The following is a 26,150-nucleotide window of genomic DNA, read 5'->3' on the forward strand; positions in this document are numbered from 1 at the left end:
AGGGAAAATGCTTTTACTAGTCCACCGGGGCACCAAAACAAACGCCTTCCCACGATGTCTAGTGAAGCTGCCTTTTTCGCTCACCACCCTATTTGCAAAAGAGTTATTGGATCATCTTGGAGCACCTGACTGCAACATCTCCTTGTTCTCTGCCCCCCCTGGTCCCAGACTGCAACGTGCCTCCTCAGGTGATGGCAATTCAGGCAGACTGGAAATGCCCTACTGGATCGCAGTGGACGCAACGTGGAAACTTTAAAATCCTGCCATGCTCGGCGCATTTCATCAGCTGCAGTTCCTCCCTTCCCTTATAAGAAAGGAGCAGCCTGGCCAGCGTGGTCGGGTCAGTCTGGAGCGTTTCCACGGGCGAAAGTGAAAAGGGCAAGCAACAAGCCCTCCTGGATGGCAAGTGGATTTCAAGCAGCTGGACCTTCCTCCGTTTGCCCTCACTTTGAAAAGATGGAAAGCTGAAGAGGGCCTTTGCTAGAGGCTTCTCTCGGAAACACGAGATAGGTTTGCAACTGGTTGCCTGCGTTACTGCTTTTTGCCTTACGCTAACTCGTATTCAGTTCTGCAAAGAGCGCGCCGGGAAGGCTCTAGTGGGGAACCCCTGGCAAAACGCAGCTCTTGCATTGGCCGGGAATCGAACCCGGGCCTCCCGCGTGGCAGGCGAGAATTCTACCACTGAACCACCAATGCTATGCACGCTATCCAGTTGCTGCTCAGATTCCCACGAGGCTCCCTCAGACCCGGTGGAAGCGCACATGGCTGCCATGCCATGTCTTGTCAATGCCGCCCTCGAAACATCGGGCATGGGGCGAAACGTGCATTTGGGAGCAGAACATAATACGCCATATGGCCTTCTGCGTGGCTGCCTAAAAGCAGCGTGCCTTTCCGAGCAAAGGCTTTCGGCTCCGGAGGGAAAAGCTGCCTCGGTTAGCGGCGGGGCACGAGGCTTTTGAAGAAAAGAAAGCCGAGGGGTGCATTGGCCGGGAATCGAACCCGGGCCTCCCGCGTGGCAGGCGAGAATTCTACCACTGAACCACCAATGCCACGGCCGGCCGCTGGACTGTGCGTACTGACGTGACCAACAGCACAGAACAAGTCCAGATCCAAGACCTTCACGTGTCTGCCCCGAGGGCAAAGGAAAAGGAAAGGCCGGCACCAGCACTCTGCCAAACACCAGCGGGTTGCCCGGCTAGCTCAGTCGGTAGAGCATGAGACTCTTAATCTCAGGGTCGTGGGTTCGAGCCCCACGTTGGGCGGCGTGCTCACCTTTTCCTGGCCGAGCGGGAAAAACTGCAACGCAAACTAGCATGCAGAAGTGAAAACTTACCTGAAGCAGACAATGCCTTGACAAAGGGAAAATGCTTTTACTAGTCCACCGGGGCACCAAAACAAACGCCTTCCCACGATGTCTAGTGAAGCTGCCTTTTTCGCTCACCACCCTATTTGCAAAAGAGTTATTGGATCATCTTGGAGCACCTGACTGCAACATCTCCTTGTTCTCTGCCCCCCCTGGTCCCAGACTGCAACGTGCCTCCTCAGGTGATGGCAATTCAGGCAGACTGGAAATGCCCTACTGGATCGCAGTGGACGCAACGTGGAAACTTTAAAATCCTGCCATGCTCGGCGCATTTCATCAGCTGCAGTTCCTCCCTTCCCTTATAAGAAAGGAGCAGCCTGGCCAGCGTGGTCGGGTCAGTCTGGAGCGTTTCCACGGGCGAAAGTGAAAAGGGCAAGCAACAAGCCCTCCTGGATGGCAAGTGGATTTCAAGCAGCTGGACCTTCCTCCGTTTGCCCTCACTTTGAAAAGATGGAAAGCTGAAGAGGGCCTTTGCTAGAGGCTTCTCTCGGAAACACGAGATAGGTTTGCAACTGGTTGCCTGCGTTACTGCTTTTTGCCTTACGCTAACTCGTATTCAGTTCTGCAAAGAGCGCGCCGGGAAGGCTCTAGTGGGGAACCCCTGGCAAAACGCAGCTCTTGCATTGGCCGGGAATCGAACCCGGGCCTCCCGCGTGGCAGGCGAGAATTCTACCACTGAACCACCAATGCTATGCACGCTATGCCGTTGCTACTCAGATTCCCACGAGGCGCCCTCAGACCCGGTGGAAGCGCACATGGCTGCCATGCCATGTCTTGTCAATGCCGCCCTCGAAACATCGGGCATGGGGCGAAACGTGCATTTGGGAGCAGAACATAATACGCCATATGGCCTTCTGCGTGGCTGCCTAAAAGCAGCGTGCCTTTCCGAGCAAAGGCTTTCGGCTCCGGAGGGAAAAGCTGCCTCGGTTAGCGGCGGGGCACGAGGCTTTTGAAGAAAAGAAAGCCGAGGGGTGCATTGGCCGGGAATCGAACCCGGGCCTCCCGCATGGCAGGTGAGAATTCTACCACTGAACCACCAATGCCACGGCCGGCCGCCGGACTGTGCGTACTGACGTGACCAACAGCACAGAACAAGTCCAGATCCAAGACCTTCACGTGTCTGCCCCGAGGGCAAAGGAAAAGGAAAGGCCGGCACCAGCGCTCTGCCAAACGCCAGCGGGTTGCCCGGCTAGCTCAGTCGGTAGAGCATGAGACTCTTAATCTCAGGGTCGTGGGTTCGAGCCCCACGTTGGGCGGCGTGCTCACCTTTTCCTGGCCGAGCGGGAAAAACCGCAACGCAAACTAGCATGCAGAAGTGAAAACTTACCTGAAGCAGACAATGCCTTGACAAAGGGAAAATGCTTTTACTAGTCCACCGGGGCACCAAAACAAACGCCTTCCCACGATGTCTAGTGAAGCTGCCTTTTTCGCTCACCACCCTATTTGCAAAAGAGTTATTGGATCATCTTGGAGCACCTGACTGCAACATCTCCTTGTTCTCTGCCCCCCCTGGTCCCAGACTGCAACGTGCCTCCTCAGGTGATGGCAATTCAGGCAGACTGGAAATGCCCTACTGGATCGCAGTGGACGCAACGTGGAAACTTTAAAATCCTGCCATGCTCGGCGCATTTCATCAGCTGCAGTTCCTCCCTTCCCTTATAAGAAAGGAGCAGCCTGGCCAGCGTGGTCGGGTCAGTCTGGAGCGTTTCCACGGGCGAAAGTGAAAAGGGCAAGCAACAAGCCCTCCTGGATGGCAAGTGGATTTCAAGCAGCTGGACCTTCCTCCGTTTGCCCTCACTTTGAAAAGATGGAAAGCTGAAGAGGGCCTTTGCTAGAGGCTTCTCTCGGAAACACGAGATAGGTTTGCAACTGGTTGCCTGCGTTACTGCTTTTTGCCTTACGCTAACTCGTATTCAGTTCTGCAAAGAGCGCGCCGGGAAGGCTCTAGTGGGGAACCCCTGGCAAAACGCAGCTCTTGCATTGGCCGGGAATCGAACCCGGGCCTCCCGCGTGGCAGGCGAGAATTCTACCACTGAACCACCAATGCTATGCACGCTATGCCGTTGCTACTCAGATTCCCACGAGGCGCCCTCAGACCCGGTGGAAGCACACATGGCTGCCATGCCATGTCTTGTCAATGCCGCCCTCGAAACATCGGGCATGGGGCGAAACGTGCATTTGGGAGCAGAACATAATACGCCATATGGCCTTCTGCGTGGCTGCCTAAAAGCAGCGTGCCTTTCCGAGCAAAGGCTTTCGGCTCCGGAGGGAAAAGCTGCCTCGGTTAGCGGCGGGGCACGAGGCTTTTGAAGAAAAGAAAGCCGAGGGGTGCATTGGCCGGGAATCGAACCCGGGCCTCCCGCGTGGCAGGCGAGAATTCTACCACTGAACCACCAATGCCACGGCCGGCCGCCGGACTGTGCGTACTGACGTGACCAACAGCACAGAACAAGTCCAGATCCAAGACCTTCACGTGTCTGCCCCGAGGGCAAAGGAAAAGGAAAGGCCGGCACCAGCGCTCTGCCAAACGCCAGCGGGTTGCCCGGCTAGCTCAGTCGGTAGAGCATGGACTCTTAATCTCAGGGTCGTGGGTTCGAGCCCCACGTTGGGCGGCGTGCTCACCTTTTCCTGGCCGAGCGGGAAAAACCGCAACGCAAACTAGCATGCAGAAGTGAAAACTTACCTGAAGCAGACAATGCCTTGACAAAGGGAAAATGCTTTTACTAGTCCACCGGGGCACCAAAACAAACGCCTTCCCACGATGTCTAGTGAAGCTGCCTTTTTCGCTCACCACCCTATTTGCAAAAGAGTTATTGGATCATCTTGGAGCACCTGACTGCAACATCTCCTTGTTCTCTGCCCCCCCTGGTCCCAGACTGCAACGTGCCTCCTCAGGTGATGGCAATTCAGGCAGACTGGAAATGCCCTACTGGATCGCAGTGGACGCAACGTGGAAACTTTAAAATCCTGCCATGCTCGGCGCATTTCATCAGCTGCAGTTCCTCCCTTCCCTTATAAGAAAGGAGCAGCCTGGCCAGCGTGGTCAGGTCAGTCTGGAGCGTTTCCACGGGCGAAAGTGAAAAGGGCAAGCAACAAGCCCTCCTGGATGGCAAGTGGATTTCAAGCAGCTGGACCTTCCTCCGTTTGCCCTCACTTTGAAAAGATGGAAAGCTGAAGAGGGCCTTTGCTAGAGGCTTCTCTCGGAAACACGAGATAGGTTTGCAACTGGTTGCCTGCGTTACTGCTTTTTGCCTTACGCTAACTCGTATTCAGTTCTGCAAAGAGCGCGCCGGGAAGGCTCTAGTGGGGAACCCCTGGCAAAACGCAGCTCTTGCATTGGCCGGGAATCGAACCCGGGCCTCCCGCGTGGCAGGCGAGAATTCTACCACTGAACCACCAATGCTATGCACGCTATGCCGTTGCTACTCAGATTCCCACGAGGCGCCCTCAGACCCGGTGGAAGCGCACATGGCTGCCATGCCATGTCTTGTCAATGCCGCCCTCGAAACATCGGGCATGGGGCGAAACGTGCATTTGGGAGCAGAACATAATACGCCATATGGCCTTCTGCGTGGCTGCCTAAAAGCAGCGTGCCTTTCCGAGCAAAGGCTTTCGGCTGCGGAGGGAAAAGCTGCCTCGGTTAGCGGCGGGGCACGAGGCTTTTGAAGAAAAGAAAGCCGAGGGGTGCATTGGCCGGGAATCGAACCCGGGCCTCCCGCGTGGCAGGCGAGAATTCTACCACTGAACCACCAATGCCACGGCCGGCCGCCGGACTGTGCGTACTGACGTGACCAACAGCACAGAACAAGTCCAGATCCAAGACCTTCACGTGTCTGCCCCGAGGGCAAAGGAAAAGGAAAGGCTGGCACCAGCGCTCTGCCAAACACTAGCGGGTTGCCCGGCTAGCTCAGTCGGTAGAGCATGAGACTCTTAATCTCAGGGTCGTGGGTTCGAGCCCCACGTTGGGCGGCGTGCTCACCTTTTCCTGGCCGAGCGGGAAAAACCGCAACGCAAACTAGCATGCAGAAGTGAAAACTTACCTGAAGCAGACAATGCCTTGACAAAGGGAAAATGCTTTTACTAGTCCACCGGGGCACCAAAACAAACGCCTTCCCACGATGTCTAGTGAAGCTGCCTTTTTCGCTCACCACCCTATTTGCAAAAGAGTTATTGGATCATCTTGGAGCACCTGACTGCAACATCTCCTTGTTCTCTGCCCCCCCTGGTCCCAGACTGCAACGTGCCTCCTCAGGTGATGGCAATTCAGGCAGACTGGAAATGCCCTACTGGATCGCAGTGGACGCAACGTGGAAACTTTAAAATCCTGCCATGCTCGGCGCATTTCATCAGCTGCAGTTCCTCCCTTCCCTTATAAGAAAGGAGCAGCCTGGCCAGCGTGGTCGGGTCAGTCTGGAGAGTTTCCACGGGCGAAAGTGAAAAGGGCAAGCAACAAGCCCTCCTGGATGGCAAGTGGATTTCAAGCAGCTGGACCTTCCTCCGTTTGCCCTCACTTTGAAAAGATGGAAAGCTGAAGAGGGCCTTTGCTAGAGGCTTCTCTCGGAAACACGAGATAGGTTTGCAACTGGTTGCCTGCGTTACTGCTTTTTGCCTTACGCTAACTCGTATTCAGTTCTGCAAAGAGCGCGCCGGGAAGGCTCTAGTGGGGAACCCCTGGCAAAACGCAGCTCTTGCATTGGCCGGGAATCGAACCCGGGCCTCCCGCGTGGCAGGCGAGAATTCTACCACTGAACCACCAATGCTATGCACGCTATGCCGTTGCTACTCAGATTCCCACGAGGCGCCCTCAGACCCGGTGGAAGCGCACATGGCTGCCATGCCATGTCTTGTCAATGCCGCCCTCGAAACATCGGGCATGGGGCGAAACGTGCATTTGGGAGCAGAACATAATACGCCATATGGCCTTCTGCGTGGCTGCCTAAAAGCAGCGTGCCTTTCCGAGCAAAGGCTTTCGGCTCCGGAGGGAAAAGCTGCCTCGGTTAGCGGCGGGGCACGAGGCTTTTGAAGAAAAGAAAGCCGAGGGGTGCATTGGCCGGGAATCGAACCCGGGCCTCCCGCGTGGCAGGCGAGAATTCTACCACTGAACCACCAATGCCACGGCCGGCCGCCGGACTGTGCATACTGACGTGACCAACAGCACAGAACAAGTCCAGATCCAAGACCTTCACGTGTCTGCCCCGAGGGCAAAGGAAAAGGAAAGGCTGGCACCAGCGCTCTGCCAAACGCTAGCGGGTTGCCCGGCTAGCTCAGTCGGTAGAGCATGAGACTCTTAATCTCAGGGTCGTGGGTTCGAGCCCCACGTTGGGCGGCGTGTTCACCTTTTCCTGGCCGAGCGGGAAAAACCGCAACGCAAACTAGCATGCAGAAGTGAAAACTTACCTGAAGCAGACAATGCCTTGACAAAGGGAAAATGCTTTTACTAGTCCACCGGGGCACCAAAACAAACGCCTTCCCACAATGTCTAGTGAAGCTGCCTTTTTCGCTCACCACCCTATTTGCAAAAGAGTTATTGGATCATCTTGGAGCACCTGACTGCAACATCTCCTTGTTCTCTGCCCCCCCTGGTCCCAGACTGCAACGTGCCTCCTCAGGTGATGGCAATTCAGGCAGACTGGAAATGCCCTACTGGATCGCAGTGGACGCAACGTGGAAACTTTAAAATCCTGCCATGCTCGGCGCATTTCATCAGCTGCAGTTCCTCCCTTCCCTTATAAGAAAGGAGCAGCCTGGCCAGCGTGGTCGGGTCAGTCTGGAGAGTTTCCACGGGCGAAAGTGAAAAGGGCAAGCAACAAGCCCTCCTGGATGGCAAGTGGATTTCAAGCAGCTGGACCTTCCTCCGTTTGCCCTCACTTTGAAAAGATGGAAAGCTGAAGAGGGCCTTTGCTAGAGGCTTCTCTCGGAAACACGAGATAGGTTTGCAACTGGTTGCCTGCGTTACTGCTTTTTGCCTTACGCTAACTCGTATTCAGTTCTGCAAAGAGCGCGCCGGGAAGGCTCTAGTGGGGAACCCCTGGCAAAACGCAGCTCTTGCATTGGCCGGGAATCGAACCCGGGCCTCCCGCGTGGCAGGCGAGAATTCTACCACTGAACCACCAATGCTATGCACGCTATGCCGTTGCTACTCAGATTCCCACGAGGCGCCCTCAGACCCGGTGGAAGCGCACATGGCTGCCATGCCATGTCTTGTCAATGCCGCCCTCGAAACATCGGGCATGGGGCGAAACGTGCATTTGGGAGCAGAACATAATACGCCATATGGCCTTCTGCGTGGCTGCCTAAAAGCAGCGTGCCTTTCCGAGCAAAGGCTTTCGGCTCCGGAGGGAAAAGCTGCCTCGGTTAGCGGCGGGGCACGAGGCTTTTGAAGAAAAGAAAGCCGAGGGGTGCATTGGCCGGGAATCGAACCCGGGCCTCCCGCGTGGCAGGCGAGAATTCTACCACTGAACCACCAATGCCACGGCCGGCCGCCGGACTGTGCGTACTGACGTGACCAACAGCACAGAACAAGTCCAGATCCAAGACCTTCACGTGTCTGCCCCGAGGGCAAAGGAAAAGGAAAGGCCGGCACCAGCGCTCTGCCAAACGCCAGCGGGTTGCCCGGCTAGCTCAGTCGGTAGAGCATGAGACTCTTAATCTCAGGGTCGTGGGTTCGAGCCCCACGTTGGGCGGCGTGCTCACCTTTTCCTGGCCGAGCGGGAAAAACCGCAACGCAAACTAGCATGCAGAAGTGAAAACTTACCTGAAGCAGACAATGCCTTGACAAAGGGAAAATGCTTTTACTAGTCCACCGGGGCACCAAAACAAACGCCTTCCCACGATGTCTAGTGAAGCTGCCTTTTTCGCTCACCACCCTATTTGCAAAAGAGTTATTGGATCATCTTGGAGCACCTGACTGCAACATCTCCTTGTTCTCTGCCCCCCCTGGTCCCAGACTGCAACGTGCCTCCTCAGGTGATGGCAATTCAGGCAGACTGGAAATGCCCTACTGGATCGCAGTGGACGCAACGTGGAAACTTTAAAATCCTGCCATGCTCGGCGCATTTCATCAGCTGCAGTTCCTCCCTTCCCTTATAAGAAAGGAGCAGCCTGGCCAGCGTGGTCGGGTCAGTCTGGAGCGTTTCCACGGGCGAAAGTGAAAAGGGCAAGCAACAAGCCCTCCTGGATGGCAAGTGGATTTCAAGCAGCTGGACCTTCCTCCGTTTGCCCTCACTTTGAAAAGATGGAAAGCTGAAGAGGGCCTTTGCTAGAGGCTTCTCTCGGAAACACGAGATAGGTTTGCAACTGGTTGCCTGCGTTACTGCTTTTTGCCTTACGCTAACTCGTATTCAGTTCTGCAAAGAGCGCGCCGGGAAGGCTCTAGTGGGGAACCCCTGGCAAAACGCAGCTCTTGCATTGGCCGGGAATCGAACCCGGGCCTCCCGCGTGGCAGGCGAGAATTCTACCACTGAACCACCAATGCTATGCACGCTATGCCGTTGCTACTCAGATTCCCACGAGGCGCCCTCAGACCCGGTGGAAGCGCACATGGCTGCCATGCCATGTCTTGTCAATGCCGCCCTCGAAACATCGGGCATGGGGCGAAACGTGCATTTGGGAGCAGAACATAATACGCCATATGGCCTTCTGCGTGGCTGCCTAAAAGCAGCGTGCCTTTCCGAGCAAAGGCTTTCGGCTCCGGAGGGAAAAGCTGCCTCGGTTAGCGGCGGGGCACGAGGCTTTTGAAGAAAAGAAAGCCGAGGGGTGCATTGGCCGGGAATCGAACCCGGGCCTCCCGCGTGGCAGGCGAGAATTCTACCACTGAACCACCAATGCCACGGCCGGCCGCCGGACTGTGCGTACTGACGTGACCAACAGCACAGAACAAGTCCAGATCCAAGACCTTCACGTGTCTGCCCCGAGGGCAAAGGAAAAGGAAAGGCCGGCACCAGCGCTCTGCCAACGCCAGCGGGTTGCCCGGCTAGCTCAGTCGGTAGAGCATGAGACTCTTAATCTCAGGGTCGTGGGTTCGAGCCCCACGTTGGGCGGCGTGCTCACCTTTTCCTGGCCGAGCGGGAAAAACCGCAACGCAAACTAGCATGCAGAAGTGAAAACTTACCTGAAGCAGACAATGCCTTGACAAAGGGAAAATGCTTTTACTAGTCCACCGGGGCACCAAAACAAACGCCTTCCCACGATGTCTAGTGAAGCTGCCTTTTTCGCTCACCACCCTATTTGCAAAAGAGTTATTGGATCATCTTGGAGCACCTGACTGCAACATCTCCTTGTTCTCTGCCCCCCCTGGTCCCAGACTGCAACGTGCCTCCTCAGGTGATGGCAATTCAGGCAGACTGGAAATGCCCTACTGGATCGCAGTGGACGCAACGTGGAAACTTTAAAATCCTGCCATGCTCGGCGCATTTCATCAGCTGCAGTTCCTCCCTTCCCTTATAAGAAAGGAGCAGCCTGGCCAGCGTGGTCGGGTCAGTCTGGAGCGTTTCCACGGGCGAAAGTGAAAAGGGCAAGCAACAAGCCCTCCTGGATGGCAAGTGGATTTCAAGCAGCTGGACCTTCCTCCGTTTGCCCTCACTTTGAAAAGATGGAAAGCTGAAGAGGGCCTTTGCTAGAGGCTTCTCTCGGAAACACGAGATAGGTTTGCAACTGGTTGCCTGCGTTACTGCTTTTTGCCTTACGCTAACTCGTATTCAGTTCTGCAAAGAGCGCGCCGGGAAGGCTCTAGTGGGGAACCCCTGGCAAAACGCAGCTCTTGCATTGGCCGGGAATCGAACCCGGGCCTCCCGCGTGGCAGGCGAGAATTCTACCACTGAACCACCAATGCTATGCACGCTATGCCGTTGCTACTCAGATTCCCACGAGGCGCCCTCAGACCCGGTGGAAGCGCACATGGCTGCCATGCCATGTCTTGTCAATGCCGCCCTCGAAACATCGGGCATGGGGCGAAACGTGCATTTGGGAGCAGAACATAATACGCCATATGGCCTTCTGCGTGGCTGCCTAAAAGCAGCGTGCCTTTCCGAGCAAAGGCTTTCGGCTCCGGAGGGAAAAGCTGCCTCGGTTAGCGGCGGGGCACGAGGCTTTTGAAGAAAAGAAAGCCGAGGGGTGCATTGGCCGGGAATCGAACCCGGGCCTCCCGCGTGGCAGGCGAGAATTCTACCACTGAACCACCAATGCCACGGCCGGCCGCCGGACTGTGCGTACTGACGTGACCAACAGCACAGAACAAGTCCAGATCCAAGACCTTCACGTGTCTGCCCCGAGGGCAAAGGAAAAGGAAAGGCTGGCACCAGCGCTCTGCCAAACGCCAGCGGGTTGCCCGGCTAGCTCAGTCGGTAGAGCATGAGACTCTTAATCTCAGGGTCGTGGGTTCGAGCCCCACGTTGGGCGGCGTGCTCACCTTTTCCTGGCCGAGCGGGAAAAACCGCAACGCAAACTAGCATGCAGAAGTGAAAACTTACCTGAAGCAGACAATGCCTTGACAAAGGGAAAATGCTTTTACTAGTCCACCGGGGCACCAAAACAAACGCCTTCCCACGATGTCTAGTGAAGCTGCCTTTTTCGCTCACCACCCTATTTGCAAAAGAGTTATTGGATCATCTTGGAGCACCTGACTGCAACATCTCCTTGTTCTCTGCCCCCCCTGGTCCCAGACTGCAACGTGCCTCCTCAGGTGATGGCAATTCAGGCAGACTGGAAATGCCCTACTGGATCGCAGTGGACGCAACGTGGAAACTTTAAAATCCTGCCATGCTCGGCGCATTTCATCAGCTGCAGTTCCTCCCTTCCCTTATAAGAAAGGAGCAGCCTGGCCAGCGTGGTCGGGTCAGTCTGGAGCGTTTCCACGGGCGAAAGTGAAAAGGGCAAGCAACAAGCCCTCCTGGATGGCAAGTGGATTTCAAGCAGCTGGACCTTCCTCCGTTTGCCCTCACTTTGAAAAGATGGAAAGCTGAAGAGGGCCTTTGCTAGAGGCTTCTCTCGGAAACACGAGATAGGTTTGCAACTGGTTGCCTGCGTTACTGCTTTTTGCCTTACGCTAACTCGTATTCAGTTCTGCAAAGAGCGCGCCGGGAAGGCTCTAGTGGGGAACCCCTGGCAAAACGCAGCTCTTGCATTGGCCGGAATCGAACCCGGGCCTCCCGCGTGGCAGGCGAGAATTCTACCACTGAACCACCAATGCTATGCACGCTATGCCGTTGCTACTCAGATTCCCACGAGGCGCCCTCAGACCCGGTGGAAGCGCACATGGCTGCCATGCCATGTCTTGTCAATGCCGCCCTCGAAACATCGGGCATGGGGCGAAACGTGCATTTGGGAGCAGAACATAATACGCCATATGGCCTTCTGCGTGGCTGCCTAAAAGCAGCGTGCCTTTCCGAGCAAAGGCTTTCGGCTCCGGAGGGAAAAGCTGCCTCGGTTAGCGGCGGGGCACGAGGCTTTTGAAGAAAGAAAGCCGAGGGGTGCATTGGCCGGGAATCGAACCCGGGCCTCCCGCGTGGCAGGCGAGAATTCTACCACTGAACCACCAATGCCACGGCCGGCCGCCGGACTGTGCGTACTGACGTGACCAACAGCACAGAACAAGTCCAGATCCAAGACCTTCACGTGTCTGCCCCGAGGGCAAAGGAAAAGGAAAGGCCGGCACCAGCGCTCTGCCAAACGCCAGCGGGTTGCCCGGCTAGCTCAGTCGGTAGAGCATGAGACTCTTAATCTCAGGGTCGTGGGTTCGAGCCCCACGTTGGGCGGCGTGCTCACCTTTTCCTGGCCGAGCGGGAAAAACCGCAACGCAAACTAGCATGCAGAAGTGAAAACTTACCTGAAGCAGACAATGCCTTGACAAAGGGAAAATGCTTTTACTAGTCCACCGGGGCACCAAAACAAACGCCTTCCCACGATGTCTAGTGAAGCTGCCTTTTTCGCTCACCACCCTATTTGCAAAAGAGTTATTGGATCATCTTGGAGCACCTGACTGCAACATCTCCTTGTTCTCTGCCCCCCCTGGTCCCAGACTGCAACGTGCCTCCTCAGGTGATGGCAATTCAGGCAGACTGGAAATGCCCTACTGGATCGCAGTGGACGCAACGTGGAAACTTTAAAATCCTGCCATGCTCGGCGCATTTCATCAGCTGCAGTTCCTCCCTTCCCTTATAAGAAAGGAGCAGCCTGGCCAGCGTGGTCGGGTCAGTCTGGAGCGTTTCCACGGGCGAAAGTGAAAAGGGCAAGCAACAAGCCCTCCTGGATGGCAAGTGGATTTCAAGCAGCTGGACCTTCCTCCGTTTGCCCTCACTTTGAAAAGATGGAAAGCTGAAGAGGGCCTTTGCTAGAGGCTTCTCTCGGAAACACGAGATAGGTTTGCAACTGGTTGCCTGCGTTACTGCTTTTTGCCTTACGCTAACTCGTATTCAGTTCTGCAAAGAGCGCGCCGGGAAGGCTCTAGTGGGGAACCCCTGGCAAAACGCAGCTCTTGCATTGGCCGGGAATCGAACCCGGGCCTCCCGCGTGGCAGGCGAGAATTCTACCACTGAACCACCAATGCTATGCACGCTATGCCGTTGCTACTCAGATTCCCACGAGGCGCCCTCAGACCCGGTGGAAGCGCACATGGCTGCCATGCCATGTCTTGTCAATGCCGCCCTCGAAACATCGGGCATGGGGCGAAACGTGCATTTGGGAGCAGAACATAATACGCCATATGGCCTTCTGCGTGGCTGCCTAAAAGCAGCGTGCCTTTCCGAGCAAAGGCTTTCGGCTCCGGAGGGAAAAGCTGCCTCGGTTAGCGGCGGGGCACGAGGCTTTTGAAGAAAAGAAAGCCGAGGGGTGCATTGGCCGGGAATCGAACCCGGGCCTCCCGCGTGGCAGGCGAGAATTCTACCACTGAACCACCAATGCCACGGCCGGCCGCCGGACTGTGCGTACTGACGTGACCAACAGCACAGAACAAGTCCAGATCCAAGACCTTCACGTGTCTGCCCCGAGGGCAAAGGAAAAGGAAAGGCCGGCACCAGCGCTCTGCCAAACGCCAGCGGGTTGCCCGGCTAGCTCAGTCGGTAGAGCATGAGACTCTTAATCTCAGGGTCGTGGGTTCGAGCCCCACGTTGGGCGGCGTGCTCACCTTTTCCTGGCCGAGCGGGAAAAACCGCAACGCAAACTAGCATGCAGAAGTGAAAACTTACCTGAAGCAGACAATGCCTTGACAAAGGGAAAATGCTTTTACTAGTCCACCGGGGCACCAAAACAAACGCCTTCCCACGATGTCTAGTGAAGCTGCCTTTTCGCTCACCACCCTATTTGCAAAAGAGTTATTGGATCATCTTGGAGCACCTGACTGCAACATCTCCTTGTTCTCTGCCCCCCCTGGTCCCAGACTGCAACGTGCCTCCTCAGGTGATGGCAATTCAGGCAGACTGGAAATGCCCTACTGGATCGCAGTGGACGCAACGTGGAAACTTTAAAATCCTGCCATGCTCGGCGCATTTCATCAGCTGCAGTTCCTCCCTTCCCTTATAAGAAAGGAGCAGCCTGGCCAGCGTGGTCGGGTCAGTCTGGAGCGTTTCCACGGGCGAAAGTGAAAAGGGCAAGCAACAAGCCCTCCTGGATGGCAAGTGGATTTCAAGCAGCTGGACCTTCCTCCGTTTGCCCTCACTTTGAAAAGATGGAAAGCTGAAGAGGGCCTTTGCTAGAGGCTTCTCTCGGAAACACGAGATAGGTTTGCAACTGGTTGCCTGCGTTACTGCTTTTTGCCTTACGCTAACTCGTATTCAGTTCTGCAAAGAGCGCGCCGGGAAGGCTCTAGTGGGGAACCCCTGGCAAAACGCAGCTCTTGCATTGGCCGGGAATCGAACCCGGGCCTCCCGCGTGGCAGGCGAGAATTCTACCACTGAACCACCAATGCTATGCACGCTATGCCGTTGCTACTCAGATTCCCACGAGGCGCCCTCAGACCCGGTGGAAGCGCACATGGCTGCCATGCCATGTCTTGTCAATGCCGCCCTCGAAACATCGGGCATGGGGCGAAACGTGCATTTGGGAGCAGAACATAATACGCCATATGGCCTTCTGCGTGGCTGCCTAAAAGCAGCGTGCCTTTCCGAGCAAAGGCTTTCGGCTCCGGAGGGAAAAGCTGCCTCGGTTAGCGGCGGGGCACGAGGCTTTTGAAGAAAAGAAAGCCGAGGGGTGCATTGGCCGGGAATCGAACCCGGGCCTCCCGCGTGGCAGGCGAGAATTCTACCACTGAACCACCAATGCCACGGCCGGCCGCCGGACTGTGCGTACTGACGTGACCAACAGCACAGAACAAGTCCAGATCCAAGACCTTCACGTGTCTGCCCCGAGGGCAAAGGAAAAGGAAAGGCCGGCACCAGCGCTCTGCCAAACGCCAGCGGGTTGCCCGGCTAGCTCAGTCGGTAGAGCATGAGACTCTTAATCTCAGGGTCGTGGGTTCGAGCCCCACGTTGGGCGGCGTGCTCACCTTTTCCTGGCCGAGCGGGAAAAACCGCAACGCAAACTAGCATGCAGAAGTGAAAACTTACCTGAAGCAGACAATGCCTTGACAAAGGGAAAATGCTTTTACTAGTCCACCGGGGCACCAAAACAAACGCCTTCCCACGATGTCTAGTGAAGCTGCCTTTTTCGCTCACCACCCTATTTGCAAAAGAGTTATTGGATCATCTTGGAGCACCTGACTGCAACATCTCCTTGTTCTCTGCCCCCCCTGGTCCCAGACTGCAACGTGCCTCCTCAGGTGATGGCAATTCAGGCAGACTGGAAATGCCCTACTGGATCGCAGTGGACGCAACGTGGAAACTTTAAAATCCTGCCATGCTCGGCGCATTTCATCAGCTGCAGTTCCTCCCTTCCCTTATAAGAAAGGAGCAGCCTGGCCAGCGTGGTCGGGTCAGTCTGGAGCGTTTCCACGGGCGAAAGTGAAAAGGGCAAGCAACAAGCCCTCCTGGATGGCAAGTGGATTTCAAGCAGCTGGACCTTCCTCCGTTTGCCCTCACTTTGAAAGATGGAAAGCTGAAGAGGGCCTTTGCTAGAGGCTTCTCTCGGAAACACGAGATAGGTTTGCAACTGGTTGCCTGCGTTACTGCTTTTTGCCTTACGCTAACTCGTATTCAGTTCTGCAAAGAGCGCGCCGGGAAGGCTCTAGTGGGGAACCCCTGGCAAAACGCAGCTCTTGCATTGGCCGGGAATCGAACCCGGGCCTCCCGCGTGGCAGGCGAGAATTCTACCACTGAACCACCAATGCTATGCACGCTATGCCGTTGCTACTCAGATTCCCACGAGGCGCCCTCAGACCCGGTGGAAGCGCACATGGCTGCCATGCCATGTCTTGTCAATGCCGCCCTCGAAACATCGGGCATGGGGCGAAACGTGCATTTGGGAGCAGAACATAATACGCCATATGGCCTTCTGCGTGGCTGCCTAAAAGCAGCGTGCCTTTCCGAGCAAAGGCTTTCGGCTCCGGAGGGAAAAAGCTGCCTCGGTTAGCGGCGGGGCACGAGGCTTTTGAAGAAAAGAAAGCCGAGGGGTGCATTGGCCGGGAATCGAACCCGGGCCTCCCGCGTGGCAGGCGAGAATTCTACCACTGAACCACCAATGCCACGGCCGGCCGCCGGACTGTGCGTACTGACGTGACCAACAGCACAGAACAAGTCCAGATCCAAGACCTTCACGTGTCTGCCCGAGGGCAAAGGAAAAGGAAAGGCCGGCACCAGCGCTCTGCCAAACGCCAGCGGGTTGCCCGGCTAGCTCAGTCGGTAGAGCATGAGACTCTTAATCTCAGGGTCGTGGGTTCGAGCCCCACGTTGGGCGGCGTGCTCACCTTTCCTGGCCGAGCGGGAAAAACCGCAACGCAAACTAGCATGCAGAAGTGAAAACTTACCTGAAGCAGACAATGCCTTGACAAAGGGAAAATGCTTTTACTAGTCCACCGGGGCACCAAAACAAACGCCTTCCCACGATGTCTAGTGAAGCTGCCTTTTTCGCTCACCACCCTATTTGCAAAAGAGTTATTGGATCATCTTGGAGCACCTGACTGCAACATCTCCTTGTTCTCTGCCCCCCCTGGTCCCAGACTGCAACGTGCCTCCTCAGGTGATGGCAATTCAGGCAGACTGGAAATGCCCTACTGGATCGCAGTGGACGCAACGTGGAAACTTTAAAATCCTGCCATGCTCGGCGCATTTCATCAGCTGCAGTTCCTCCCTTCCCTTATAAGAAAGGAGCAGCCTGGCCAGCGTGGTCGGGTCAGTCTGGAGCGTTTCCACGGGCGAAAGTGAAAAGGGCAAGCAACAAGCCCTCCTGGATGGCAAGTGGATTTCAAGCAGCTGGACCTTCCTCCGTTTGCCCTCACTTTGAAAAGATGGAAAGCTGAAGAGGGCCTTTGCTAGAGGCTTCTCTCGGAAACACGAGATAGGTTTGCAACTGGTTGCCTGCGTTACTGCTTTTTGCCTTACGCTAACTCGTATTCAGTTCTGCAAAGAGCGCGCCGGGAAGGCTCTAGTGGGGAACCCCTGGCAAAACGCAGCTCTTGCATTGGCCGGGAATCGAACCCGGGCCTCCCGCGTGGCAGGCGAGAATTCTACCACTGAACCACCAATGCTATGCACGCTATGCCGTTGCTACTCAGATTCCCACGAGGCGCCCTCAGACCCGGTGGAAGCGCACATGGCTGCCATGCCATGTCTTGTCAATGCCGCCCTCGAAACATCGGGCATGGGGCGAAACGTGCATTTGGGAGCAGAACATAATACGCCATATGGCCTTCTGCGTGGCTGCCTAAAAGCAGCGTGCCTTTCCGAGCAAAGGCTTTCGGCTCCGGAGGGAAAAGCTGCCTCGGTTAGCGGCGGGGCACGAGGCTTTTGAAGAAAGAAAGCCGAGGGGTGCATTGGCCGGGAATCGAACCCGGGCCTCCCGCGTGGCAGGCGAGAATTCTACCACTGAACCACCAATGCCACGGCCGGCCGCCGGACTGTGCGTACTGACGTGACCAACAGCACAGAACAAGTCCAGATCCAAGACCTTCACGTGTCTGCCCCGAGGGCAAAGGAAAAGGAAAGGCCGGCACCAGCGCTCTGCCAAACGCCAGCGGGTTGCCCGGCTAGCTCAGTCGGTAGAGCATGAGACTCTTAATCTCAGGGTCGTGGGTTCGAGCCCCACGTTGGGCGGCGTGCTCACCTTTTCCTGGCCGAGCGGGAAAAACCGCAACGCAAACTAGCATGCAGAAGTGAAAACTTACCTGAAGCAGACAATGCCTTGACAAAGGGAAAATGCTTTTACTAGTCCACCGGGGCACCAAAACAAACGCCTTCCCACGATGTCTAGTGAAGCTGCCTTTTTCGCTCACCACCCTATTTGCAAAAGAGTTATTGGATCATCTTGGAGCACCTGACTGCAACATCTCCTTGTTCTCTGCCCCCCCTGGTCCCAGACTGCAACGTGCCTCCTCAGGTGATGGCAATTCAGGCAGACTGGAAATGCCCTACTGGATCGCAGTGGACGCAACGTGGAAACTTTAAAAATCCTGCCATGCTCGGCGCATTTCATCAGCTGCAGTTCCTCCCTTCCCTTATAAGAAAGGAGCAGCCTGGCCAGCGTGGTCGGGTCAGTCTGGAGCGTTTCCACGGGCGAAAGTGAAAAGGGCAAGCAACAAGCCCTCCTGGATGGCAAGTGGATTTCAAGCAGCTGGACCTTCCTCCGTTTGCCCTCACTTTGAAAAGATGGAAAGCTGAAGAGGGCCTTTGCTAGAGGCTTCTCTCGGAAACACGAGATAGGTTTGCAACTGGTTGCCTGCGTTACTGCTTTTTGCCTTACGCTAACTCGTATTCAGTTCTGCAAAGAGCGCGCCGGGAAGGCTCTAGTGGGGAACCCCTGGCAAAACGCAGCTCTTGCATTGGCCGGGAATCGAACCCGGGCCTCCCGCGTGGCAGGCGAGAATTCTACCACTGAACCACCAATGCTATGCACGCTATGCCGTTGCTACTCAGATTCCCACGAGGCGCCCTCAGACCCGGTGGAAGCGCACATGGCTGCCATGCCATGTCTTGTCAATGCCGCCCTCGAAACATCGGGCATGGGGCGAAACGTGCATTTGGGAGCAGAACATAATACGCCATATGGCCTTCTGCGTGGCTGCCTAAAAGCAGCGTGCCTTTCCGAGCAAAGGCTTTCGGCTCCGGAGGGAAAAGCTGCCTCGGTTAGCGGCGGGGCACGAGGCTTTTGAAGAAAAGAAAGCCGAGGGGTGCATTGGCCGGGAATCGAACCCGGGCCTCCCGCGTGGCAGGCGAGAATTCTACCACTGAACCACCAATGCCACGGCCGGCCGCCGGACTGTGCGTACTGACGTGACCAACAGCACAGAACAAGTCCAGATCCAAGACCTTCACGTGTCTGCCCCGAGGGCAAAGGAAAAGGAAAGGCCGGCACCAGCGCTCTGCCAAACGCCAGCGGGTTGCCCGGCTAGCTCAGTCGGTAGAGCATGAGACTCTTAATCTCAGGGTCGTGGGTTCGAGCCCCACGTTGGGCGGCGTGCTCACCTTTTCCTGGCCGAGCGGGAAAAACCGCAACGCAAACTAGCATGCAGAAGTGAAAACTTACCTGAAGCAGACAATGCCTTGACAAAGGGAAAATGCTTTTACTAGTCCACCGGGGCACCAAAACAAACGCCTTCCCACGATGTCTAGTGAAGCTGCCTTTTTCGCTCACCACCCTATTTGCAAAAGAGTTATTGGATCATCTTGGAGCACCTGACTGCAACATCTCCTTGTTCTCTGCCCCCCCTGGTCCCAGACTGCAACGTGCCTCCTCAGGTGATGGCAATTCAGGCAGACTGGAAATGCCCTACTGGATCGCAGTGGACGCAACGTGGAAACTTTAAAATCCTGCCATGCTCGGCGCATTTCATCAGCTGCAGTTCCTCCCTTCCCTTATAAGAAAGGAGCAGCCTGGCCAGCGTGGTCGGGTCAGTCTGGAGCGTTTCCACGGGCGAAAGTGAAAAGGGCAAGCAACAAGCCCTCCTGGATGGCAAGTGGATTTCAAGCAGCTGGACCTTCCTCCGTTTGCCCTCACTTTGAAAAGATGGAAAGCTGAAGAGGGCCTTTGCTAGAGGCTTCTCTCGGAAACACGAGATAGGTTTGCAACTGGTTGCCTGCGTTACTGCTTTTTGCCTTACGCTAACTCGTATTCAGTTCTGCAAAGAGCGCGCCGGGAAGGCTCTAGTGGGGAACCCCTGGCAAAACGCAGCTCTTGCATTGGCCGGGAATCGAACCCGGGCCTCCCGCGTGGCAGGCGAGAATTCTACCACTGAACCACCAATGCTATGCACGCTATGCCGTTGCTACTCAGATTCCCACGAGGCGCCCTCAGACCCGGTGGAAGCGCACATGGCTGCCATGCCATGTCTTGTCAATGCCGCCCTCGAAACATCGGGCATGGGGCGAAACGTGCATTTGGGAGCAGAACATAATACGCCATATGGCCTTCTGCGTGGCTGCCTAAAAGCAGCGTGCCTTTCCGAGCAAAGGCTTTCGGCTCCGGAGGGAAAAGCTGCCTCGGTTAGCGGCGGGGCACGAGGCTTTTGAAGAAAAGAAAGCCGAGGGGTGCATTGGCCGGGAATCGAACCCGGGCCTCCCGCGTGGCAGGCGAGAATTCTACCACTGAACCACCAATGCCACGGCCGGCCGCCGGACTGTGCGTACTGACGTGACCAACAGCACAGAACAAGTCCAGATCCAAGACCTTCACGTGTCTGCCCCGAGGGCAAAGGAAAAGGAAAGGCCGGCACCAGCGCTCTGCCAAACGCCAGCGGGTTGCCCGGCTAGCTCAGTCGGTAGAGCATGAGACTCTTAATCTCAGGGTCGTGGGTTCGAGCCCCACGTTGGGCGGCGTGCTCACCTTTTCCTGGCCGAGCGGGAAAAACCGCAACGCAAACTAGCATGCAGAAGTGAAAACTTACCTGAAGCAGACAATGCCTTGACAAAGGGAAAATGCTTTTACTAGTCCACCGGGGCACCAAAACAAACGCCTTCCCACGATGTCTAGTGAAGCTGCCTTTTTCGCTCACCACCCTATTTGCAAAAGAGTTATTGGATCATCTTGGAGCACCTGACTGCAACATCTCCTTGTTCTCTGCCCCCCCTGGTCCCAGACTGCAACGTGCCTCCTCAGGTGATGGCAATTCAGGCAGACTGGAAATGCCCTACTGGATCGCAGTGGACGCAACGTGGAAACTTTAAAATCCTGCCATGCTCGGCGCATTTCATCAGCTGCAGTTCCTCCCTTCCCTTATAAGAAAGGAGCAGCCTGGCCAGCGTGGTCGGGTCAGTCTGGAGCGTTTCCACGGGCGAAAGTGAAAAGGGCAAGCAACAAGCCCTCCTGGATGGCAAGTGGATTTCAAGCAGCTGGACCTTCCTCCGTTTGCCCTCACTTTGAAAAGATGGAAAGCTGAAGAGGGCCTTTGCTAGAGGCTTCTCTCGGAAACACGAGATAGGTTTGCAACTGGTTGCCTGCGTTACTGCTTTTTGCCTTACGCTAACTCGTATTCAGTTCTGCAAAGAGCGCGCCGGGAAGGCTCTAGTGGGGAACCCCTGGCAAAACGCAGCTCTTGCATTGGCCGGGAATCGAACCCGGGCCTCCCGCGTGGCAGGCGAGAATTCTACCACTGAACCACCAATGCTATGCACGCTATGCCGTTGCTACTCAGATTCCCACGAGGCGCCCTCAGACCCGGTGGAAGCGCACATGGCTGCCATGCCATGTCTTGTCAATGCCGCCCTCGAAACATCGGGCATGGGGCGAAACGTGCATTTGGGAGCAGAACATAATACGCCATATGGCCTTCTGCGTGGCTGCCTAAAAGCAGCGTGCCTTTCCGAGCAAAGGCTTTCGGCTCCGGAGGGAAAAGCTGCCTCGGTTAGCGGCGGGGCACGAGGCTTTTGAAGAAAAGAAAGCCGAGGGGTGCATTGGCCGGGAATCGAACCCGGGCCTCCCGCGTGGCAGGCGAGAATTCTACCACTGAACCACCAATGCCACGGCCGGCCGCCGGACTGTGCGTACTGACGTGACCAACAGCACAGAACAAGTCCAGATCCAAGACCTTCACGTGTCTGCCCCGAGGGCAAAGGAAAAGGAAAGGCCGGCACCAGCGCTCTGCCAAACGCCAGCGGGTTGCCCGGCTAGCTCAGTCGGTAGAGCATGAGACTCTTAATCTCAGGGTCGTGGGTTCGAGCCCCACGTTGGGCGGCGTGCTCACCTTTTCCTGGCCGAGCGGGAAAAACCGCAACGCAAACTAGCATGCAGAAGTGAAAACTTACCTGAAGCAGACAATGCCTTGACAAAGGGAAAATGCTTTTACTAGTCCACCGGGGCACCAAAACAAACGCCTTCCCACGATGTCTAGTGAAGCTGCCTTTTTCGCTCACCACCCTATTTGCAAAAGAGTTATTGGATCATCTTGGAGCACCTGACTGCAACATCTCCTTGTTCTCTGCCCCCCCTGGTCCCAGACTGCAACGTGCCTCCTCAGGTGATGGCAATTCAGGCAGACTGGAAATGCCCTACTGGATCGCAGTGGACGCAACGTGGAAACTTTAAAATCCTGCCATGCTCGGCGCATTTCATCAGCTGCAGTTCCTCCCTTCCCTTATAAGAAAGGAGCAGCCTGGCCAGCGTGGTCGGGTCAGTCTGGAGCGTTTCCACGGGCGAAAGTGAAAAGGGCAAGCAACAAGCCCTCCTGGATGGCAAGTGGATTTCAAGCAGCTGGACCTTCCTCCGTTTGCCCTCACTTTGAAAAGATGGAAAGCTGAAGAGGGCCTTTGCTAGAGGCTTCTCTCGGAAACACGAGATAGGTTTGCAACTGGTTGCCTGCGTTACTGCTTTTTGCCTTACGCTAACTCGTATTCAGTTCTGCAAAGAGCGCGCCGGGAAGGCTCTAGTGGGGAACCCCTGGCAAAACGCAGCTCTTGCATTGGCCGGGAATCGAACCCGGGCCTCCCGCGTGGCAGGCGAGAATTCTACCACTGAACCACCAATGCTATGCACGCTATGCCGTTGCTACTCAGATTCCCACGAGGCGCCCTCAGACCCGGTGGAAGCGCACATGGCTGCCATGCCATGTCTTGTCAATGCCGCCCTCGAAACATCGGGCATGGGGCGAAACGTGCATTTGGGAGCAGAACATAATACGCCATATGGCCTTCTGCGTGGCTGCCTAAAAGCAGCGTGCCTTTCCGAGCAAAGGCTTTCGGCTCCGGAGGGAAAAGCTGCCTCGGTTAGCGGCGGGGCACGAGGCTTTTGAAGAAAAGAAAGCCGAGGGGTGCATTGGCCGGGAATCGAACCCGGGCCTCCCGCGTGGCAGGCGAGAATTCTACCACTGAACCACCAATGCCACGGCCGGCCGCCGGACTGTGCGTACTGACGTGACCAACAGCACAGAACAAGTCCAGATCCAAGACCTTCACGTGTCTGCCCCGAGGGCAAAGGAAAAGGAAAGGCCGGCACCAGCGCTCTGCCAAACGCCAGCGGGTTGCCCGGCTAGCTCAGTCGGTAGAGCATGAGACTCTTAATCTCAGGGTCGTGGGTTCGAGCCCCACGTTGGGCGGCGTGCTCACCTTTTCCTGGCCGAGCGGGAAAAACCGCAACGCAAACTAGCATGCAGAAGTGAAAACTTACCTGAAGCAGACAATGCCTTGACAAAGGGAAAATGCTTTTACTAGTCCACCGGGGCACCAAAACAAACGCCTTCCCACGATGTCTAGTGAAGCTGCCTTTTTCGCTCACCACCCTATTTGCAAAAGAGTTATTGGATCATCTTGGAGCACCTGACTGCAACATCTCCTTGTTCTCTGCCCCCCCTGGTCCCAGACTGCAACGTGCCTCCTCAGGTGATGGCAATTCAGGCAGACTGGAAATGCCCTACTGGATCGCAGTGGACGCAACGTGGAAACTTTAAAATCCTGCCATGCTCGGCGCATTTCATCAGCTGCAGTTCCTCCCTTCCCTTATAAGAAAGGAGCAGCCTGGCCAGCGTGGTCGGGTCAGTCTGGAGCGTTTCCACGGGCGAAAGTGAAAAGGGCAAGCAACAAGCCCTCCTGGATGGCAAGTGGATTTCAAGCAGCTGGACCTTCCTCCGTTTGCCCTCACTTTGAAAAGATGGAAAGCTGAAGAGGGCCTTTGCTAGAGGCTTCTCTCGGAAACACGAGATAGGTTTGCAACTGGTTGCCTGCGTTACTGCTTTTTGCCTTACGCTAACTCGTATTCAGTTCTGCAAAGAGCGCGCCGGGAAGGCTCTAGTGGGGAACCCCTGGCAAAACGCAGCTCTTGCATTGGCCGGGAATCGAACCCGGGCCTCCCGCGTGGCAGGCGAGAATTCTACCACTGAACCACCAATGCTATGCACGCTATGCCGTTGCTACTCAGATTCCCACGAGGCGCCCTCAGACCCGGTGGAAGCGCACATGGCTGCCATGCCATGTCTTGTCAATGCCGCCCTCGAAACATCGGGCATGGGGCGAAACGTGCATTTGGGAGCAGAACATAATACGCCATATGGCCTTCTGCGTGGCTGCCTAAAAGCAGCGTGCCTTTCCGAGCAAAGGCTTTCGGCTCCGGAGGGAAAAGCTGCCTCGGTTAGCGGCGGGGCACGAGGCTTTTGAAGAAAAGAAAGCCGAGGGGTGCATTGGCCGGGAATCGAACCCGGGCCTCCCGCGTGGCAGGCGAGAATTCTACCACTGAACCACCAATGCCACGGCCGGCCGCCGGACTGTGCGTACTGACGTGACCAACAGCACAGAACAAGTCCAGATCCAAGACCTTCACGTGTCTGCCCCGAGGGCAAAGGAAAAGGAAAGGCCGGCACCAGCGCTCTGCCAAACGCCAGCGGGTTGCCCGGCTAGCTCAGTCGGTAGAGCATGAGACTCTTAATCTCAGGGTCGTGGGTTCGAGCCCCACGTTGGGCGGCGTGCTCACCTTTTCCTGGCCGAGCGGGAAAAACCGCAACGCAAACTAGCATGCAGAAGTGAAAACTTACCTGAAGCAGACAATGCCTTGACAAAGGGAAAATGCTTTTACTAGTCCACCGGGGCACCAAAACAAACGCCTTCCCACGATGTCTAGTGAAGCTGCCTTTTTCGCTCACCACCCTATTTGCAAAAGAGTTATTGGATCATCTTGGAGCACCTGACTGCAACATCTCCTTGTTCTCTGCCCCCCCTGGTCCCAGACTGCAACGTGCCTCCTCAGGTGATGGCAATTCAGGCAGACTGGAAATGCCCTACTGGATCGCAGTGGACGCAACGTGGAAACTTTAAAATCCTGCCATGCTCGGCGCATTTCATCAGCTGCAGTTCCTCCCTTCCCTTATAAGAAAGGAGCAGCCTGGCCAGCGTGGTCGGGTCAGTCTGGAGCGTTTCCACGGGCGAAAGTGAAAAGGGCAAGCAACAAGCCCTCCTGGATGGCAAGTGGATTTCAAGCAGCTGGACCTTCCTCCGTTTGCCCTCACTTTGAAAAGATGGAAAGCTGAAGAGGGCCTTTGCTAGAGGCTTCTCTCGGAAACACGAGATAGGTTTGCAACTGGTTGCCTGCGTTACTGCTTTTTGCCTTACGCTAACTCGTATTCAGTTCTGCAAAGAGCGCGCCGGGAAGGCTCTAGTGGGGAACCCCTGGCAAAACGCAGCTCTTGCATTGGCCGGGAATCGAACCCGGGCCTCCCGCGTGGCAGGCGAGAATTCTACCACTGAACCACCAATGCTATGCACGCTATGCCGTTGCTACTCAGATTCCCACGAGGCGCCCTCAGACCCGGTGGAAGCGCACATGGCTGCCATGCCATGTCTTGTCAATGCCGCCTCGAAACATCGGGCATGGGGCGAAACGTGCATTTGGGAGCAGAACATAATACGCCATATGGCCTTCTGCGTGGCTGCCTAAAAGCAGCGTGCCTTTCCGAGCAAAGGCTTTCGGCTCCGGAGGGAAAAGCTGCCTCGGTTAGCGGCGGGGCACGAGGCTTTTGAAGAAAAGAAAGCCGAGGGGTGCATTGGCCGGGAATCGAACCCGGGCCTCCCGCGTGGCAGGCGAGAATTCTACCACTGAACCACCAATGCCACGGCCGGCCGCCGGACTGTGCGTACTGACGTGACCAACAGCACAGAACAAGTCCAGATCCAAGACCTTCACGTGTCTGCCCCGAGGGCAAAGGAAAAGGAAAGGCCGGCACCAGCGCTCTGCCAAACGCCAGCGGGTTGCCCGGCTAGCTCAGTCGGTAGAGCATGAGACTCTTAATCTCAGGGTCGTGGGTTCGAGCCCCACGTTGGGCGGCGTGCTCACCTTTTCCTGGCCGAGCGGGAAAAACCGCAACGCAAACTAGCATGCAGAAGTGAAAACTTACCTGAAGCAGACAATGCCTTGACAAAGGGAAAATGCTTTTACTAGTCCACCGGGGCACCAAAACAAACGCCTTCCCACGATGTCTAGTGAAGCTGCCTTTTTCGCTCACCACCCTATTTGCAAAAGAGTTATTGGATCATCTTGGAGCACCTGACTGCAACATCTCCTTGTTCTCTGCCCCCCCTGGTCCCAGACTGCAACGTGCCTCCTCAGGTGATGGCAATTCAGGCAGACTGGAAATGCCCTACTGGATCGCAGTGGACGCAACGTGGAAACTTTAAAATCCTGCCATGCTCGGCGCATTTCATCAGCTGCAGTTCCTCCCTTCCCTTATAAGAAAGGAGCAGCCTGGCCAGCGTGGTCGGGTCAGTCTGGAGCGTTTCCACGGGCGAAAGTGAAA

General features: G+C 56.0%; 56 non-coding genes across 56 annotated transcripts; 19 read left to right on the plus strand and 37 right to left on the minus strand.

Moving 5' to 3' along the window:
• Positions 1-625: 625 nt before the first annotated feature.
• trnag-gcc lies at positions 626-696 on the minus strand. Its single transcript has one exon. It is a non-coding gene; the product is annotated as a tRNA-Gly (tRNA).
• Positions 697-978: 282 nt separating this feature from the next.
• On the minus strand, positions 979-1,049 carry trnag-gcc. The gene has a single exon. It is a non-coding gene; the product is annotated as a tRNA-Gly (tRNA).
• Positions 1,050-1,189: 140 nt separating this feature from the next.
• On the plus strand, positions 1,190-1,262 carry trnak-cuu. Its single transcript has one exon. It is a non-coding gene; the product is annotated as a tRNA-Lys (tRNA).
• Positions 1,263-1,982: 720 nt separating this feature from the next.
• trnag-gcc lies at positions 1,983-2,053 on the minus strand. Its single transcript has one exon. It is a non-coding gene; the product is annotated as a tRNA-Gly (tRNA).
• Positions 2,054-2,335: 282 nt separating this feature from the next.
• trnag-gcc lies at positions 2,336-2,406 on the minus strand. Its single transcript has one exon. It is a non-coding gene; the product is annotated as a tRNA-Gly (tRNA).
• A 140-nt stretch (positions 2,407-2,546) lies between these two features.
• trnak-cuu lies at positions 2,547-2,619 on the plus strand. Its single transcript has one exon. It is a non-coding gene; the product is annotated as a tRNA-Lys (tRNA).
• Positions 2,620-3,339: 720 nt separating this feature from the next.
• On the minus strand, positions 3,340-3,410 carry trnag-gcc. The gene has a single exon. It is a non-coding gene; the product is annotated as a tRNA-Gly (tRNA).
• A 282-nt stretch (positions 3,411-3,692) lies between these two features.
• On the minus strand, positions 3,693-3,763 carry trnag-gcc. Its single transcript has one exon. It is a non-coding gene; the product is annotated as a tRNA-Gly (tRNA).
• A 140-nt stretch (positions 3,764-3,903) lies between these two features.
• On the plus strand, positions 3,904-3,975 carry trnak-cuu. Its single transcript has one exon. It is a non-coding gene; the product is annotated as a tRNA-Lys (tRNA).
• A 720-nt stretch (positions 3,976-4,695) lies between these two features.
• trnag-ucc lies at positions 4,696-4,766 on the minus strand. Its single transcript has one exon. It is a non-coding gene; the product is annotated as a tRNA-Gly (tRNA).
• Positions 4,767-5,048: 282 nt separating this feature from the next.
• On the minus strand, positions 5,049-5,119 carry trnag-gcc. Its single transcript has one exon. It is a non-coding gene; the product is annotated as a tRNA-Gly (tRNA).
• A 140-nt stretch (positions 5,120-5,259) lies between these two features.
• Positions 5,260-5,332, plus strand: trnak-cuu. The gene has a single exon. It is a non-coding gene; the product is annotated as a tRNA-Lys (tRNA).
• A 720-nt stretch (positions 5,333-6,052) lies between these two features.
• On the minus strand, positions 6,053-6,123 carry trnag-gcc. Its single transcript has one exon. It is a non-coding gene; the product is annotated as a tRNA-Gly (tRNA).
• Positions 6,124-6,405: 282 nt separating this feature from the next.
• Positions 6,406-6,476, minus strand: trnag-gcc. The gene has a single exon. It is a non-coding gene; the product is annotated as a tRNA-Gly (tRNA).
• A 140-nt stretch (positions 6,477-6,616) lies between these two features.
• On the plus strand, positions 6,617-6,689 carry trnak-cuu. Its single transcript has one exon. It is a non-coding gene; the product is annotated as a tRNA-Lys (tRNA).
• Positions 6,690-7,409: 720 nt separating this feature from the next.
• Positions 7,410-7,480, minus strand: trnag-gcc. The gene has a single exon. It is a non-coding gene; the product is annotated as a tRNA-Gly (tRNA).
• A 282-nt stretch (positions 7,481-7,762) lies between these two features.
• Positions 7,763-7,833, minus strand: trnag-gcc. The gene has a single exon. It is a non-coding gene; the product is annotated as a tRNA-Gly (tRNA).
• A 140-nt stretch (positions 7,834-7,973) lies between these two features.
• On the plus strand, positions 7,974-8,046 carry trnak-cuu. Its single transcript has one exon. It is a non-coding gene; the product is annotated as a tRNA-Lys (tRNA).
• A 720-nt stretch (positions 8,047-8,766) lies between these two features.
• Positions 8,767-8,837, minus strand: trnag-gcc. Its single transcript has one exon. It is a non-coding gene; the product is annotated as a tRNA-Gly (tRNA).
• Positions 8,838-9,119: 282 nt separating this feature from the next.
• trnag-gcc lies at positions 9,120-9,190 on the minus strand. Its single transcript has one exon. It is a non-coding gene; the product is annotated as a tRNA-Gly (tRNA).
• Positions 9,191-9,329: 139 nt separating this feature from the next.
• trnak-cuu lies at positions 9,330-9,402 on the plus strand. Its single transcript has one exon. It is a non-coding gene; the product is annotated as a tRNA-Lys (tRNA).
• A 720-nt stretch (positions 9,403-10,122) lies between these two features.
• trnag-gcc lies at positions 10,123-10,193 on the minus strand. Its single transcript has one exon. It is a non-coding gene; the product is annotated as a tRNA-Gly (tRNA).
• A 282-nt stretch (positions 10,194-10,475) lies between these two features.
• trnag-gcc lies at positions 10,476-10,546 on the minus strand. The gene has a single exon. It is a non-coding gene; the product is annotated as a tRNA-Gly (tRNA).
• Positions 10,547-10,686: 140 nt separating this feature from the next.
• On the plus strand, positions 10,687-10,759 carry trnak-cuu. Its single transcript has one exon. It is a non-coding gene; the product is annotated as a tRNA-Lys (tRNA).
• Positions 10,760-11,830: 1,071 nt separating this feature from the next.
• On the minus strand, positions 11,831-11,901 carry trnag-gcc. Its single transcript has one exon. It is a non-coding gene; the product is annotated as a tRNA-Gly (tRNA).
• A 140-nt stretch (positions 11,902-12,041) lies between these two features.
• trnak-cuu lies at positions 12,042-12,114 on the plus strand. Its single transcript has one exon. It is a non-coding gene; the product is annotated as a tRNA-Lys (tRNA).
• Positions 12,115-12,834: 720 nt separating this feature from the next.
• trnag-gcc lies at positions 12,835-12,905 on the minus strand. The gene has a single exon. It is a non-coding gene; the product is annotated as a tRNA-Gly (tRNA).
• A 282-nt stretch (positions 12,906-13,187) lies between these two features.
• trnag-gcc lies at positions 13,188-13,258 on the minus strand. Its single transcript has one exon. It is a non-coding gene; the product is annotated as a tRNA-Gly (tRNA).
• Positions 13,259-13,398: 140 nt separating this feature from the next.
• On the plus strand, positions 13,399-13,471 carry trnak-cuu. The gene has a single exon. It is a non-coding gene; the product is annotated as a tRNA-Lys (tRNA).
• Positions 13,472-14,190: 719 nt separating this feature from the next.
• On the minus strand, positions 14,191-14,261 carry trnag-gcc. The gene has a single exon. It is a non-coding gene; the product is annotated as a tRNA-Gly (tRNA).
• Positions 14,262-14,543: 282 nt separating this feature from the next.
• trnag-gcc lies at positions 14,544-14,614 on the minus strand. Its single transcript has one exon. It is a non-coding gene; the product is annotated as a tRNA-Gly (tRNA).
• A 140-nt stretch (positions 14,615-14,754) lies between these two features.
• Positions 14,755-14,827, plus strand: trnak-cuu. The gene has a single exon. It is a non-coding gene; the product is annotated as a tRNA-Lys (tRNA).
• Positions 14,828-15,546: 719 nt separating this feature from the next.
• trnag-gcc lies at positions 15,547-15,617 on the minus strand. Its single transcript has one exon. It is a non-coding gene; the product is annotated as a tRNA-Gly (tRNA).
• A 283-nt stretch (positions 15,618-15,900) lies between these two features.
• trnag-gcc lies at positions 15,901-15,971 on the minus strand. The gene has a single exon. It is a non-coding gene; the product is annotated as a tRNA-Gly (tRNA).
• A 139-nt stretch (positions 15,972-16,110) lies between these two features.
• On the plus strand, positions 16,111-16,183 carry trnak-cuu. Its single transcript has one exon. It is a non-coding gene; the product is annotated as a tRNA-Lys (tRNA).
• A 719-nt stretch (positions 16,184-16,902) lies between these two features.
• trnag-gcc lies at positions 16,903-16,973 on the minus strand. Its single transcript has one exon. It is a non-coding gene; the product is annotated as a tRNA-Gly (tRNA).
• A 281-nt stretch (positions 16,974-17,254) lies between these two features.
• trnag-gcc lies at positions 17,255-17,325 on the minus strand. The gene has a single exon. It is a non-coding gene; the product is annotated as a tRNA-Gly (tRNA).
• A 140-nt stretch (positions 17,326-17,465) lies between these two features.
• Positions 17,466-17,538, plus strand: trnak-cuu. Its single transcript has one exon. It is a non-coding gene; the product is annotated as a tRNA-Lys (tRNA).
• A 721-nt stretch (positions 17,539-18,259) lies between these two features.
• trnag-gcc lies at positions 18,260-18,330 on the minus strand. Its single transcript has one exon. It is a non-coding gene; the product is annotated as a tRNA-Gly (tRNA).
• Positions 18,331-18,612: 282 nt separating this feature from the next.
• On the minus strand, positions 18,613-18,683 carry trnag-gcc. The gene has a single exon. It is a non-coding gene; the product is annotated as a tRNA-Gly (tRNA).
• Positions 18,684-18,823: 140 nt separating this feature from the next.
• On the plus strand, positions 18,824-18,896 carry trnak-cuu. The gene has a single exon. It is a non-coding gene; the product is annotated as a tRNA-Lys (tRNA).
• Positions 18,897-19,616: 720 nt separating this feature from the next.
• On the minus strand, positions 19,617-19,687 carry trnag-gcc. The gene has a single exon. It is a non-coding gene; the product is annotated as a tRNA-Gly (tRNA).
• Positions 19,688-19,969: 282 nt separating this feature from the next.
• Positions 19,970-20,040, minus strand: trnag-gcc. Its single transcript has one exon. It is a non-coding gene; the product is annotated as a tRNA-Gly (tRNA).
• A 140-nt stretch (positions 20,041-20,180) lies between these two features.
• Positions 20,181-20,253, plus strand: trnak-cuu. The gene has a single exon. It is a non-coding gene; the product is annotated as a tRNA-Lys (tRNA).
• A 720-nt stretch (positions 20,254-20,973) lies between these two features.
• On the minus strand, positions 20,974-21,044 carry trnag-gcc. Its single transcript has one exon. It is a non-coding gene; the product is annotated as a tRNA-Gly (tRNA).
• Positions 21,045-21,326: 282 nt separating this feature from the next.
• On the minus strand, positions 21,327-21,397 carry trnag-gcc. Its single transcript has one exon. It is a non-coding gene; the product is annotated as a tRNA-Gly (tRNA).
• A 140-nt stretch (positions 21,398-21,537) lies between these two features.
• On the plus strand, positions 21,538-21,610 carry trnak-cuu. The gene has a single exon. It is a non-coding gene; the product is annotated as a tRNA-Lys (tRNA).
• Positions 21,611-22,330: 720 nt separating this feature from the next.
• Positions 22,331-22,401, minus strand: trnag-gcc. The gene has a single exon. It is a non-coding gene; the product is annotated as a tRNA-Gly (tRNA).
• Positions 22,402-22,683: 282 nt separating this feature from the next.
• Positions 22,684-22,754, minus strand: trnag-gcc. The gene has a single exon. It is a non-coding gene; the product is annotated as a tRNA-Gly (tRNA).
• Positions 22,755-22,894: 140 nt separating this feature from the next.
• Positions 22,895-22,967, plus strand: trnak-cuu. The gene has a single exon. It is a non-coding gene; the product is annotated as a tRNA-Lys (tRNA).
• Positions 22,968-23,687: 720 nt separating this feature from the next.
• trnag-gcc lies at positions 23,688-23,758 on the minus strand. Its single transcript has one exon. It is a non-coding gene; the product is annotated as a tRNA-Gly (tRNA).
• A 282-nt stretch (positions 23,759-24,040) lies between these two features.
• trnag-gcc lies at positions 24,041-24,111 on the minus strand. Its single transcript has one exon. It is a non-coding gene; the product is annotated as a tRNA-Gly (tRNA).
• A 140-nt stretch (positions 24,112-24,251) lies between these two features.
• On the plus strand, positions 24,252-24,324 carry trnak-cuu. The gene has a single exon. It is a non-coding gene; the product is annotated as a tRNA-Lys (tRNA).
• A 720-nt stretch (positions 24,325-25,044) lies between these two features.
• trnag-gcc lies at positions 25,045-25,115 on the minus strand. The gene has a single exon. It is a non-coding gene; the product is annotated as a tRNA-Gly (tRNA).
• A 281-nt stretch (positions 25,116-25,396) lies between these two features.
• Positions 25,397-25,467, minus strand: trnag-gcc. Its single transcript has one exon. It is a non-coding gene; the product is annotated as a tRNA-Gly (tRNA).
• A 140-nt stretch (positions 25,468-25,607) lies between these two features.
• On the plus strand, positions 25,608-25,680 carry trnak-cuu. Its single transcript has one exon. It is a non-coding gene; the product is annotated as a tRNA-Lys (tRNA).
• The last annotated feature ends 470 nt before the right edge of the window (positions 25,681-26,150 follow it).

The sequence above is a fragment of the Xenopus tropicalis genome, chromosome 2 (assembly GCF_000004195.4).
Source record: "Xenopus tropicalis strain Nigerian chromosome 2, UCB_Xtro_10.0, whole genome shotgun sequence".
NCBI classification, from domain to species: domain Eukaryota; kingdom Metazoa; phylum Chordata; class Amphibia; order Anura; family Pipidae; genus Xenopus; species Xenopus tropicalis.